Source organism: Jatropha curcas, chromosome 7 (assembly GCF_041381405.1).
Source record: "Jatropha curcas cultivar XTBG-Jc1 chromosome 7, XTBG_Jcur_1.0, whole genome shotgun sequence".
Classification (NCBI taxonomy): domain Eukaryota; kingdom Viridiplantae; phylum Streptophyta; class Magnoliopsida; order Malpighiales; family Euphorbiaceae; genus Jatropha; species Jatropha curcas.
The window spans coordinates 16,239,765-16,251,934 of NC_143157.1; the positions used below are offsets into that span (position 1 = coordinate 16,239,765).

The 12,170-nt window shown below is 37.9% G+C and overlaps 1 non-coding gene across 1 annotated transcript; it reads right to left on the reverse strand.

The window, feature by feature from the left end:
• Nucleotides 1-11,113: 11,113 nt before the first annotated feature.
• On the reverse strand, nt 11,114-11,220 carry LOC149494768 (small nucleolar RNA R71). The gene has a single exon (XR_016321929.1). It is a non-coding gene; the product is annotated as a small nucleolar RNA R71 (small nucleolar RNA).
• Nucleotides 11,221-12,170: the final 950 nt, after the last annotated feature.

Here is a 12,170-nt window from a genome sequence, read left to right on the forward strand (position 1 = left end):
TCTCTATGATCGTGAGTGTTGAAAAACAACGGGAGGTGCAAACTGATAGTACTGCTTCCATCGAAACCGCTGCTGTTATGCTTGCACAAAGGACTTCTACGGGAAATCGTGGCAGTGTCGGGGCTGGGTATGGCAAAAGTACCTCTTCCGCCAGAAAAGAGGAACGAAAGAAGCAGTATTGTTCTAAATGCAAGACTACTGGGCACACTATTGATGACTGCTTTCTTATTCATGGATATCCATATTGGTTCATCGATTTACAACGGAAAAAGGGGGTGGATGTTCGCAAATATTACAGTGCCAATAACGTTATTCGAGTTGCTCCAACTGATGCATCTCCGAATTCGACAGTACCGCAGCAAACAAGTGTGGATCCTCTGACAACAGGAGTGTCTGATTATTTACAACAGGAGTTTCAGAAATTTCTCGCTGCCAAAGGCAGCAGCAGTGCACACGTTGAAGGGGATATCCGAACCGTGAATTTTGCAGGTACTTTACTTAATTCTGTTTTTACAATCATTAATTTTAATTGCAAGGATAATTGGATAATAGACACTGGCGAAACTGATCATAGTACACCCCATCTCAATTTTTATGATCATGTTATTAAACTCAATCCACCCACCACCATCCGACTACCTGACAATTCCACACGCTTGGTTACTCACATTGGTAATATTAGATTGAATGCTAGAATTGTGCTCTATAACGTTTTGTATGTTCCATCCTTCAGTTGCAACCTGTTATCTGTCAGTCTTCTCACAAGAACTTGTGGCTTATCAGTTCACTCATTCCCTGAATATTGTTTATTCCAGGATTTACCGACTAGTGAAGTTTTGGCAACAGGAACTGTGATCAGAGACCTTTACTATTTGACAAAAGATTCTTTTTCTAGACAAATAAATTGTAATTCTGTTGCTCGTTGTTTTGAGCACGATAAACACTTGGCTTTACTTTGGCATGCCAGATTAGGACACGTATCTTTTAAACGCTTGAAACATGTGGATGGAATTGCTCATTGTGATTATACTGAATTGATGTGTTCTACTTGTCCTGTTGCTAAGCAAACGAGATTATCTTTTCCTACCAGTGTTATTTCTTCTGAGCACGTGTTTGATTTGATTCATGTTGATTTATGGGGGCCATACAAGTTGAAATCAATCACCAACGCTGTTTATATGTTAACCATCGTTGATGATTATAGCCGGTTTTATTGGACTTATATGTTGATATCCAAGGACCAGGTGTTGCTTGCCTTGAGATCCTTTTTTAATTATGTGATCACTCATTATGACAAACGGATAAAGATTATTCGCACTGATAATGGAACAGAGTTTGTGAATACTGCATGTAGTTCTTTTTTATAGGAACATGGTACTTTACACCAGAGGACTTGTGTTTATACCCCTCAGTAGAATGGAGTTGTTGAACGGAAACATCGGACACTTTTAAACATTGCTCGCACATTGCTTTTTCAATCCAAGTTTCCATCTACCTTCTGGTCTGAATTACTGTTGGCTGCCACTCATATCGCCAATAGATTGCCATCTGAAACTCTGGATTGGAAAACTCCATTCGAGCGGCTGCATGGGAAATAGGTAAATTATAGTTATTTTCGTACCATTGGATGCCTTTGCTATGCTACCAACACAGTACCCCATAAACAGAAGTTTAATCCTCGAGCTTTTCCTTGTGCCTTGTTGGGTTATGCTCAACATCAAAAAGCCTATAAACTCTACTGTTTAACCACCAAGACAATTATTGTTTCCAGAGATGTTGTTTTTGTGGAAAATATTTTCCCATTTCACCAACTCGACCCAACTGATGTTACTACCTTTGTACTACCCAATTGTGCCATTGAAACTGAACCCGCCACCGACGACCCACCTCCTCTTCTTCCTGATTTACCTGTTTCTCCCGACCAACATGATGTAGTTTCGCATGGGGTGAATGACGCTGCTATAAGAGATATTGTTCCAGTGTCTGACGTCCGACGCAGCATAAGAATTCGACGCCCACCTACTTGGCTCACCCATTATGATACTGCTACTTCTTCCACTTCCCACATTAACTTTACCACATCCCATGTGTCCTTTATTGCGCAGTTGTCTTGCAATTATAATGATGCTAAACAAAACATGAATTGGGTAAATGCCATGAATGATGAATTGGCTTCATTAGAACAGAATAATACTTGGATATTGACTGATTTGCCTCCTAATACTAAACCAGTTGGTTGTAAGTGGGTATACAGGATCAAATATAATGCAGATGGCAGCATTGATCGCTACAAGGCTAGACTTGTTGCCAAGGGATACAACCAGTTGCTTGGCTTGGATTATCTTCATACCTTTTCTCCGGTTGCCAAACTGGTTACTGTTCGTGTTTTCTTAACTATTGCAGTTGCCAATTCTTGGAATGTTCAACAACTGGATATAAATAATGCCTACTTACATGGTTCTATTGATGAAGATATATATATATATGCAGGTTCCTCCTGGTTATACCAAAGCTGCAGAGGGGCAAGTTTGCAAGTTACAGAGATCTCTTTATGGGTTAAAGCAAGCTGGTAGACAGTGGAATAAAGAATTGACCACTTCCTTATTAAGCCAGGGATTCAAGCAGTCTTCGTTTGATCACTGTCTATTTACTAAAACCGTGGTGCTTCTTTCATTGCTCTATTGGTTTATGTTGATGATTGCTTAATTGCTAGTCCTTCTGTCCATTTAATTTCCAATTTGAAGTCTTACTTACATAAGAAGTTCACCATTAAAGATCTTGGTGATGTGAAGTATTTCTTGGGTATTGAAGTTGCACGGACAGCCAATGGTATGTTCTTGACTCAACATAAATTTATCTCTGAGATTATTCGGGACACTGGTCTTCAGGATGCAAAAATTGCGGACAGCCCTTATATCCAAAGACTGAAGCTTGGCTCGGATATGGGGTACCCATTACAGGACCCAGGAAGTTATCGTCGTCTTGTTGGCCGCCTTCTATATTTGTCCATGACACGACCAGATATCAGTTACGCTGTTCAACAGCTCAGTCAGTTTACGCAAATTCCTCACCAATCCCATCTGAAAGCTGCCCTCACCGTGGTCAAATACCTCAAAGGCACCAGTTTTACAAGATTATTTCTGCCGGCAGAAAATGATTTGAAATTAAGAGCTTTTTCTGATGCAGATTGGGCGTCATGTAGTGATTCCAGACGATCCATTACTGGGTTTTGTATTTTTATGGGCACTTCATTAATTTCATGGAAGACCAAGAAACAGTCTACGGTTAGTCGATCCTCGGCAGAATCTGAATATCGAGCAATGGCATCTACAGTATGTGAACTTCAGTGGTTAACTTCTCTTTTAACTGATTTTCACATCCATCTTGATCGACCAATTCCGCTTCATTGTGATAACAAGGCCGCCATTCATATTGCCGCCAATCCTGTTTTTCATGAGCGCACTAAGCACATTGATATCGACTGTCATGTTGTTCGCAGTCAATTGCAAGCGGGACTGATAAGCACTCCCCATCTGCCATCACACATGCAGCTCGTCGACATGTTCACCAAATCCTTACCCTCACATTCTTATTGCAATTTTGTCTCCAAGCTTGGGTTGGTTGATTTCTCCCCAACACCAGCTTGAGGGAAGGGGGGGTGTTAAGGATATGTATCTTGTACCAACTTGTAAACAAATTCCCTACAGAATAGGAATCTAAAAATCATATCCCTTTAGAATAGGTTCACTATTATTGCTCTTCTGTATATATATGTAACCTATCTTTGATATCGAGAAGTGAAGGAGCCTATTTTTCCACTCCTATTTCATAATTATGCATTGTTTCTATTGGCTTCTTTAATCCTTTTCAATAATTCAATGTTTAATGAATGAAAAACTTGTTAGTCACCAAAGTGACCTTGTTTGGATTTATTTAGATATTTGATTATAGTTTGTCAATTGTTCATATCATGTGATGTCGTTAAATGACATAAAAGATAAAGTTGAACAATTGAGATCATTGATTATAATGTTATGAGGTTACCCAAAGATAGACCATTACTTGTAATCAATGGCGTCAAAGAGACCTATCATTATATTTGATAAATATGTATGTATACCTAAAGGTAACATAGATATTTTTTTTTGCTGTATTATTGCTAAAACTGGACTCCAGAAAGGAGCACGGGCGTGCTACGGACTCCAGAGAGTAGCACGAGGCATGTTGTAATGAGCACGCGCGTGCTACAGACCTCAGATAACAGCACGGTTCGTGCTATAATTAGCACGAGCGTGTCTTGAACTCCAGAGAGTAGCATGGGCCATGCTGTAATGTAGCACGGGTGTGCCCTGAGTTCCAGAGAGAAGCACGGGCGCGCCTCTACTCTTTAAATGGTATATCAATTCGCGAGTTCTTGTGCATCAATGAAGGTCTATTAGAGTATTTTATTCTTGGCATCATTATTGATTAAAGCTATGTATTTAAGTATTACCCAAGGGTGAATTTAAATGCATAATTAAGTTTATTATTTGTTTGAATCCATTTAAGTTTTTTCTCAAAGTGTTAACGTATGAGTATATGTATTATGCTGCAGTTTCTTCTAACATGTTCGCTATGGGCACTGGGTTGATTAAGTTCAATGGATTGAACTATGCTGATTGGTCTGAACAAATCCATTATCAGTTAGGAGTTCTGGACTTGGATCTGGCATTAGTCTCTGAAAAGCCAGTAGCCATCACAGAGACCAGTACAGAAGCTGACAAAACTCATTATGAGGCTTGGGAGCGGTCTAACAGGCTGAGCTTAAACTTAACGAGGATGACAATGGCTGAAAATGTTAAGCCATCATTGCCCAAAACGGACGACGCTAAAGAGGACATATTGAAGATTAAGGAATACTCCCAATCGGATATAGCTGACAAATCCATAGTAGGGTCCTTAATGAGTGAGCTAAGGACCAAGAAGTTTGATTGATCACAATCCATTCATGATCATGTGACTAGCATGCAGAATTTGACAGCCAGATTGAAATCGATGGGTATGGATGTGAGTGAGTCCTTTTTTAGTTCAATTCATTATCAACTCACTCCCTCTTGAGTTTGGTCAGTTCTAGGCGAATTACAACACCCTTAAAGAAAAATGGAACATTCAAGAAATCAAGGCCATGCTGATACAATAGGAAGGGAGATTAAAGAAAATGAAGGAACACTCCGTCAATCTCACTTTTCATAATGGAGCTAGTAACAGCAGCAACAAATCAGGGAAGAAAGGCAAGAAAATGGACAAAGCCCCAATGAAGGTGAATGAGGGCCAAATCCATAAGGAGTTGAAGTGCTACTTCTGTAAGAAGAATGGTCACTTCAAGAAGGATTGTCTGAAAAGGAAGATCTAGTTCGAAAAGAAAGGTATATTTTACGTTTCAATATGTTTGAATCAAATCTTATTGAAGTGCCTAATAATACCTGGTGGTTAGATTCTGGTGCAATTACTCATGTGTCTCATGTTATACAAGGATTCCTTTCGATCCAACCCATAAACGAAATTGAAAAGTTCATATACATGGGAAACAGAATGAAGGCACAAATAGAAGGAATTGGGACTTATAGATTGATCCTGAACACTAGTTGTTATCTGGATCTTGAAAAGTGTTTCTATGTTCCTGAATATGCTAGAAATTTAGTTTCTATAGGGAGGTTGGACTATATTGGTTTTAATTTCAAGATTGGTAATTGTGTTTTTTTATTGTACAAACATAAGTACTATTATGGTTCTGGTACTTTAATTGATAGTTTGTATCGTTTTAATCTTGATGTTAAATTTGTTGAATCTTTGTTTAATGTTGAGCACAATATAGGCAATAAACGTAGTGCACATAATGAATGTTCTGCTTTCTTGTGGCATCAAAGATTAGGTCACATATCCAAAGAAAGGATTTTGAGATTAGTGAAAGGTGAAATCTTACCTCAATTGGATTTTACTAACTGGGATGTGTGTATAGATTGCATTAAAGGTAAGCAAACTAAACACACATTAAAGTATCCAGCCACATGAAGTACTGAATTACTAGGTCTTATACACATTGATGTATGTGGTCCTTTCGACGTTCCCTCTTGGGGCAGTGAAAAGCATTTTATCACTTTTATTGATGATTTCTCATGGTATGGTTATGTATATTTGCTACATGAAAAGTCTCAATCAGTGGATATCCTTGAGATATTCATTAATGAGGTAGAGAGGCAGTTAAATAAAAGAGTTAAAGTTGTGAGATCTGATAGAGGTGGTGAATATTATGGTAAGCTTAATGAAAATGGACAATGTCCAGGTCCATTTGCAAAGTTCCTTGAAAGTCGAGGCATATGTGTGCAATACACAATGCCCGGTATACTTCAACAAAATGGTATAGCTGAAAGGCTGAATCGTACACTTATGGAAATGGTTAGGAGTATGTTAAGTAACAATACTTACCTTTATCATTATGGATGCATGCATTAAAGACTGCTACATATTTACTTAATAGGGTTCCTAGCAAAGCAATTTCTAAGACCCCTTATGAACTGTGGACAGGAAGGAAACCTAGTTTAAGACATCTTCATATTGGGGTTGCCCAGCAGAAGTCAGGATATATAATCCACATGAAAAGAAGCCTGATGTTAGAACGGTTAGTGAATTTTTCATAGGATATCCTAAAAAGTCAAAAGGGTCGTACACTTATGGAAATGGTTAGGAGTATGTTAAGTAACAATACTTACCTTTATCATTATGGATGCATGCATTAAAGACTGCTACATATTTACTTAATAGGGTTCCTAGCAAAGCAATTTCTAAGACCCCTTATGAACTGTGGACAGGAAGGAAACCTAGTTTAAGACATCTTCATATTGGGGTTGCCCAGCAGAAGTCAGGATATATAATCCACATGAAAAGAAGCCTGATGTTAGAACGGTTAGTGGATTTTTCATAGGATATCCTAAAAAGTCAAAAGGGTCGTACACTTATGGAAATGGTTAGGAGTATGTTAAGTAACAATACTTACCTTTATCATTATGGATGCATGCATTAAAGACTGCTACATATTTACTTAATAGGGTTCCTAGCAAAGCAATTTCTAAGACCCCTTATGAACTGTGGACAGGAAGGAAACCTAGTTTAAGACATCTTCATATTGGGGTTGCCCAGCAGAAGTCAGGATATATAATCCATATGAAAAGAAGCCTGATGTTAGAACGGTTAGTGGATTTTTCATAGGATATCCTAAAAAGTCAAAAGGGTATAGATTTTATTGTCCCAACCATAGTACGAGAATTGTAGAGTCTGATAATGCTCAGTTTATTAAAAATGGCCAAATTAGTGAGAGTGGTGAACCACGTAAAGTGGATGTGCAAGAGATTCAGATTGAAAGTCCAACTCAGGTGGATTTTCCTAATGTCTCTTCTTCAGTTGTTGTTCCTCTGGTTGTATCACGGTTTAACAACATGGTTGAACAATAAAATAAATTCCAAACCCACAAAATGACCATATAAATGATGAACCAGTAAATAATGAACAAGTCACAAATGAACAAATGGTTCCATAAGAAATAGCATTACAAAGGTCAAAAAGGCAAAGAAGGCTAGCTATTTCTAGTGATTATGTGGTGTACTCACTTGAGCATGAATGTGAATTGAGCATTGATAAGGATCCAGTCTCTTTCCAGAAAGCCATGGAATGTGATAATTCTGAAAAGTGGTTTAATGCCATGAAAGAAGAAACGAAATCAATGAGTGATAATCAAGTTTAGGACTTGGTTGAGTTGCCTAGGAGTTCAAAACAAGTTAGTTGTAAATGGGTTTTGAAGAGCAAACGGGACTCTAAGGGCAACATTGAAATATATAAGGCCCGACTTGTTGCTAAAGGTTACACTCAAAAGGATGGTATTGACTATAAAGAGACCTGTTCGCCAGTTTCCAAAAAGGACTCTTTAAGAATTATTTTGGCTTTGGTAGCTCATTATGATCTAGAGCTTCACCAAATGGATGTTAAGACAGCTTTTCTTAATGGGGACTTAGAGGAAGAAGTATACATGGACCAACCAGAAGGATTTGTGACCATAAGAAAGGAAAGTTTAGTGTGTAAATTAAAGAAGTCAATATATGGACTGGAGCAAGCTTCTCGTCAATGGTATCTTAAGTTCAATAATACCATCATTTCATATAGGTTTACAGAAAACACTATTGATCGGTGTATCTATATGAAGGACAGTGGGAGCAAGTTCATTATGTTAGTCCTATATGTTGACGACATCTTTCTTGCTGCGAATGATGTTGGCTTGTTACATGATGTAAAGGGTTTTCTCTCTAAGAACTTTGAAATGAAAGATATGGGTGAGGCATCTTATGAGGATAGAAATAGAAATATTTCGTGATAGATCACAAGGATTGTTAAGATTGTCTCAAAGAGCTTACATTGACAAGGTTTTAGAGAGATTTAGAATGGAAAAGTGCTCCGCAGGAACAGTTTCAATTCAGAAAGGAGATAGGTTCAGTGAAATGCAATGTCCTAAAAATGATTTGGAACATAAAGAGATGGAGTCTATTCCTTATGCGTCAGTAGTTGGGAGCTTAATGTATGTTCAAACATGTACTTGACCGGATATTAGTTTCACCGTCGGAATGTTAGGGCGATATCAAAGTAATCCTAGGATGGACCATTGGAAAGCTGTAAAGAAAGTATTTAGATATTTACAAGGCACTAAGGATCATGATAGGTGTTAATTTTATAGTATTTTTAATATAGTTTTTATTAGGATTTTTGTAAAATTTATCACTTTGATTTGTTTTTAAATTCATTTTTTAGTATAATTTTGTCAAAGATTCCTTGAATCATAACTCGCTTGATCTGAGAGAATTTTACAGGGTTTTGGCACAGAAAAGGGCATTACAAGGCAAAATACTCAGCCTCCAGCACACTCAGCCCGTGCTAAGTAGCACAACCGTGCTAAAAACTAAGGAAATTAAGGGAGAGTCAGGAGTGAGCACGCCCTGAGGCATGCTAGAAGGCAGGTCGTGCCCAAAAGAAGGAAGGGCGTGCCAGCTTAGCACACCCATTGTAAACTCTAGCTGGGGAAGACAGGGACAAGCACGCCCCGCCTATGCTATATGGCACGCCCGTGCCACAAAGATTTATCAGGTCGTGCTTGTCTAGCACACCCCGTGCTCCACCAGCCAAACTTCTAGACTTAAGCACGCCCCAACCGTGCATCATTGCACGCCCGTGCTTCGAAGGCAGAACTAGCGTCAACTAAAGACGCAAACCAATCTTTTCCTCACATGGGCCCGCCTCGGAGAGTTTCCTAAACGTACCAAACAAGACCTAGACCTATTTTGGAAGAGAAAGGAGTCCCAATTAAGAAGAAATCCAAGGCCTAAACAGTCATGATCTCCTATAGAAGATTTTGCACTAAATAAGGATTCTATTTCCTAAACGGAGTCAAATTTGCCTTCAGGAACTCTATATAAAGAGGGGAACTTTTCATTATTGGAATATCTCGTTTTTGTGCTATTCTCTACATAATTCTTTCTCTCTCAAAAGACTTCAAGCATCCACGATTTGTGCCAAGAAGATCAAGGAAGCCATCCACATAGTTGTGATCTAGTTTTATCTCTAAACTCTTCATCTTGTTTTTCTTTTCATTGTTATCATTAAGTATGATGGTTAATTCAAGTAAGACTGAGTTTTATTTAATTACTATGTCCAGCTAAACTCTTATACTAAGGATTTGATGTAACTTAATTCGATTCCAAGTTATAATATTAGATTTGTTTTTCATTGTTCTTGTTATAATTTATTATTGTGCTTAAAGGTTCCAGACAGAATTTTTCCCCTGGATTGAATTATTTCAATAATCGCTATCGAGAGAAGAGTTTTTGATATGAAAAAAATAATAAATTACTTAAGAATAATAACTTGACGCGGAAGCTATATGATATGACTCAAGGGGGGTTTTCATAAGTTAATGATCTTAGGTTATGAAATCACAAAACAACCACAAAACTCAAAGATCTAATTTATGTTTGATTTCACTAGTGGAAGATAGGTAATTAGACTAGATTAGAATAGCTATCAATACATCAGGAGAGCTTGTTAGTAACTCTAGGGTTGTTTCTCCTACTTGAACAATTAAAATTGATTAATGAACTAATAGAATAAGTTGGATATAATTAAGTGAAATCAAATTCCCTAGTAGTTTAAATCCCTGAGTTCTTTTCACCTAAATTTTGTGCTTGATCTCGTTCTGTCTTTACTTTCAAATTTATTTTCCTTACAGCAATTCTCTCTTAATATCGTTTAAATAATAATAGGTTAACATAATTTTGGTACTTGATATACAATCCCTGTGGATATGATACTCTCTTACTCTATATTACTTGTTGCGAGTTCGTACACTTGCAAAAATCACTGTCAAGTTTTTGGCGCCGTTGCCGAGGATTGGCGTTATCAATATCAATACGAATTACCCTATTGTTAATTTAGACATTCTTTTTTTTTTATTATTTAACTTTCTTTTAAGAATTATTTCAGGTGTTTTATGCAAAGAAGATCAAGGAAGACTGAGCCTCTAATCTTTCATCTAGAAATTGAAAGAACTTTTCATAGGCAAAACGCTGCAAGAAGAGCACGAGAAATAAAACCCGAACAAAAAGCAGACATGGCCAACAAAAACGAAAACGAAAACGAAAACGTAATCGGACCTCCACTTCAACATCCAGTCCGTACCTTGCGAGATTACACAACCCCTAATCTGAATGGGACAACCTCAAGTATTACAAGACCTAGGGTGGAAGCTAATGATTTTGAGATTAAACCCGCAATTATCCAAATGCTCTCCACCTCGATCCAATATGGGGGTTTGCCTAGTGAAGATCCTAATGCCCATATCACAAATTTTCTGGAAATTTGTGATACTTTCAATTAGAATGGTGTTTCTGAAGACGCAATCAAACTGAGACTTTTCCCTTTCACTCTTAGGGATAAAGCAAGATCCTGGTTACAATCATGTCCTGCTGGAAGTTTCACAACATGGGATGAATTAGCTCAAAAGTTTCTAGCAAAATTCTTTCCATCCTAAAAAACCACCAAGCTGCGCAATGAGATAATGACATTTGCTCATCATGATCAAGAGAGCTTGTATGAAGCTTGGGAAAGATTCAAGGACTTGTTGAGAAAGTGCCCACATCATAGTTTGCCTAAGTGGCTACAGGTACAAACGTTTTATAATGCATTATCCCCTAATATTAAAATCACTTTAGATGCAGCTGCAGGTGGATCCTTTGAAAAGAAGGGAATTGATGAAGCTTACGAGTTAATAGAAGAGATGGCAAGCAACAGCCATTACCAAAACAATTCCGAAAGGAAAAGAATCGCAGGAGTCTATGAAATAGACGCCATTACAGCACTTAATGCCAAGGTGGATAATATGGTAAGAAAGTTGGACATGTTAACCACTAATCCTGTGAATTCTATTATGCAAGTTTGTGATAGGTGCAATGGACAACATGGAATTGGAGAATGCATGATGGACTCTTTAAATCCACAAACTTTGGAGCAAGTAAACTATGTGATGAATCAAGGAAGAAAGAATTATCCTTATTCCAACTCATATGATAACAGATTAAGGAATCATCCTAATCTATCCTATGGTAATCCTAACAATGCCTTGAATGCACCACCAGGTTTCCTTCCTCCAGAAAAGAAATCTTATGATGACCTCCTCACTACCCTTTCTAAATCACACATGGATTTCATGAACGAAACCAGAGAAAACCATAAAATCCAGCAGGCTGCAATAAGAAATTTGGAGATTCAGCTAGGACAATTTGCAAACATGATGGCATCTCGACCTCAAGGTACGTTACCTAGCAATACTAAAAAGAATCCTAAAGAACAAGTGCAGGCTATCACCTTGAGAAGTGGCAAACAATTAGAAGAACCACCAAGGAAAGAGAAGGAAGAAAAAGAACAGCCAAAGGTGCCCATCATTGATCTAGAAGAACAAGAAATGGTAAAACCCTATGTTCCACCTGTTCCCTTTCCACAAAGATTAAAGAAAGCACAAGACGACAAAAGCTTCCTCAAGTTTCTGGACGTATTTAAAAAGCTTCAAATCAATATTCCTTTTGCTGAAGCTCTTGCTC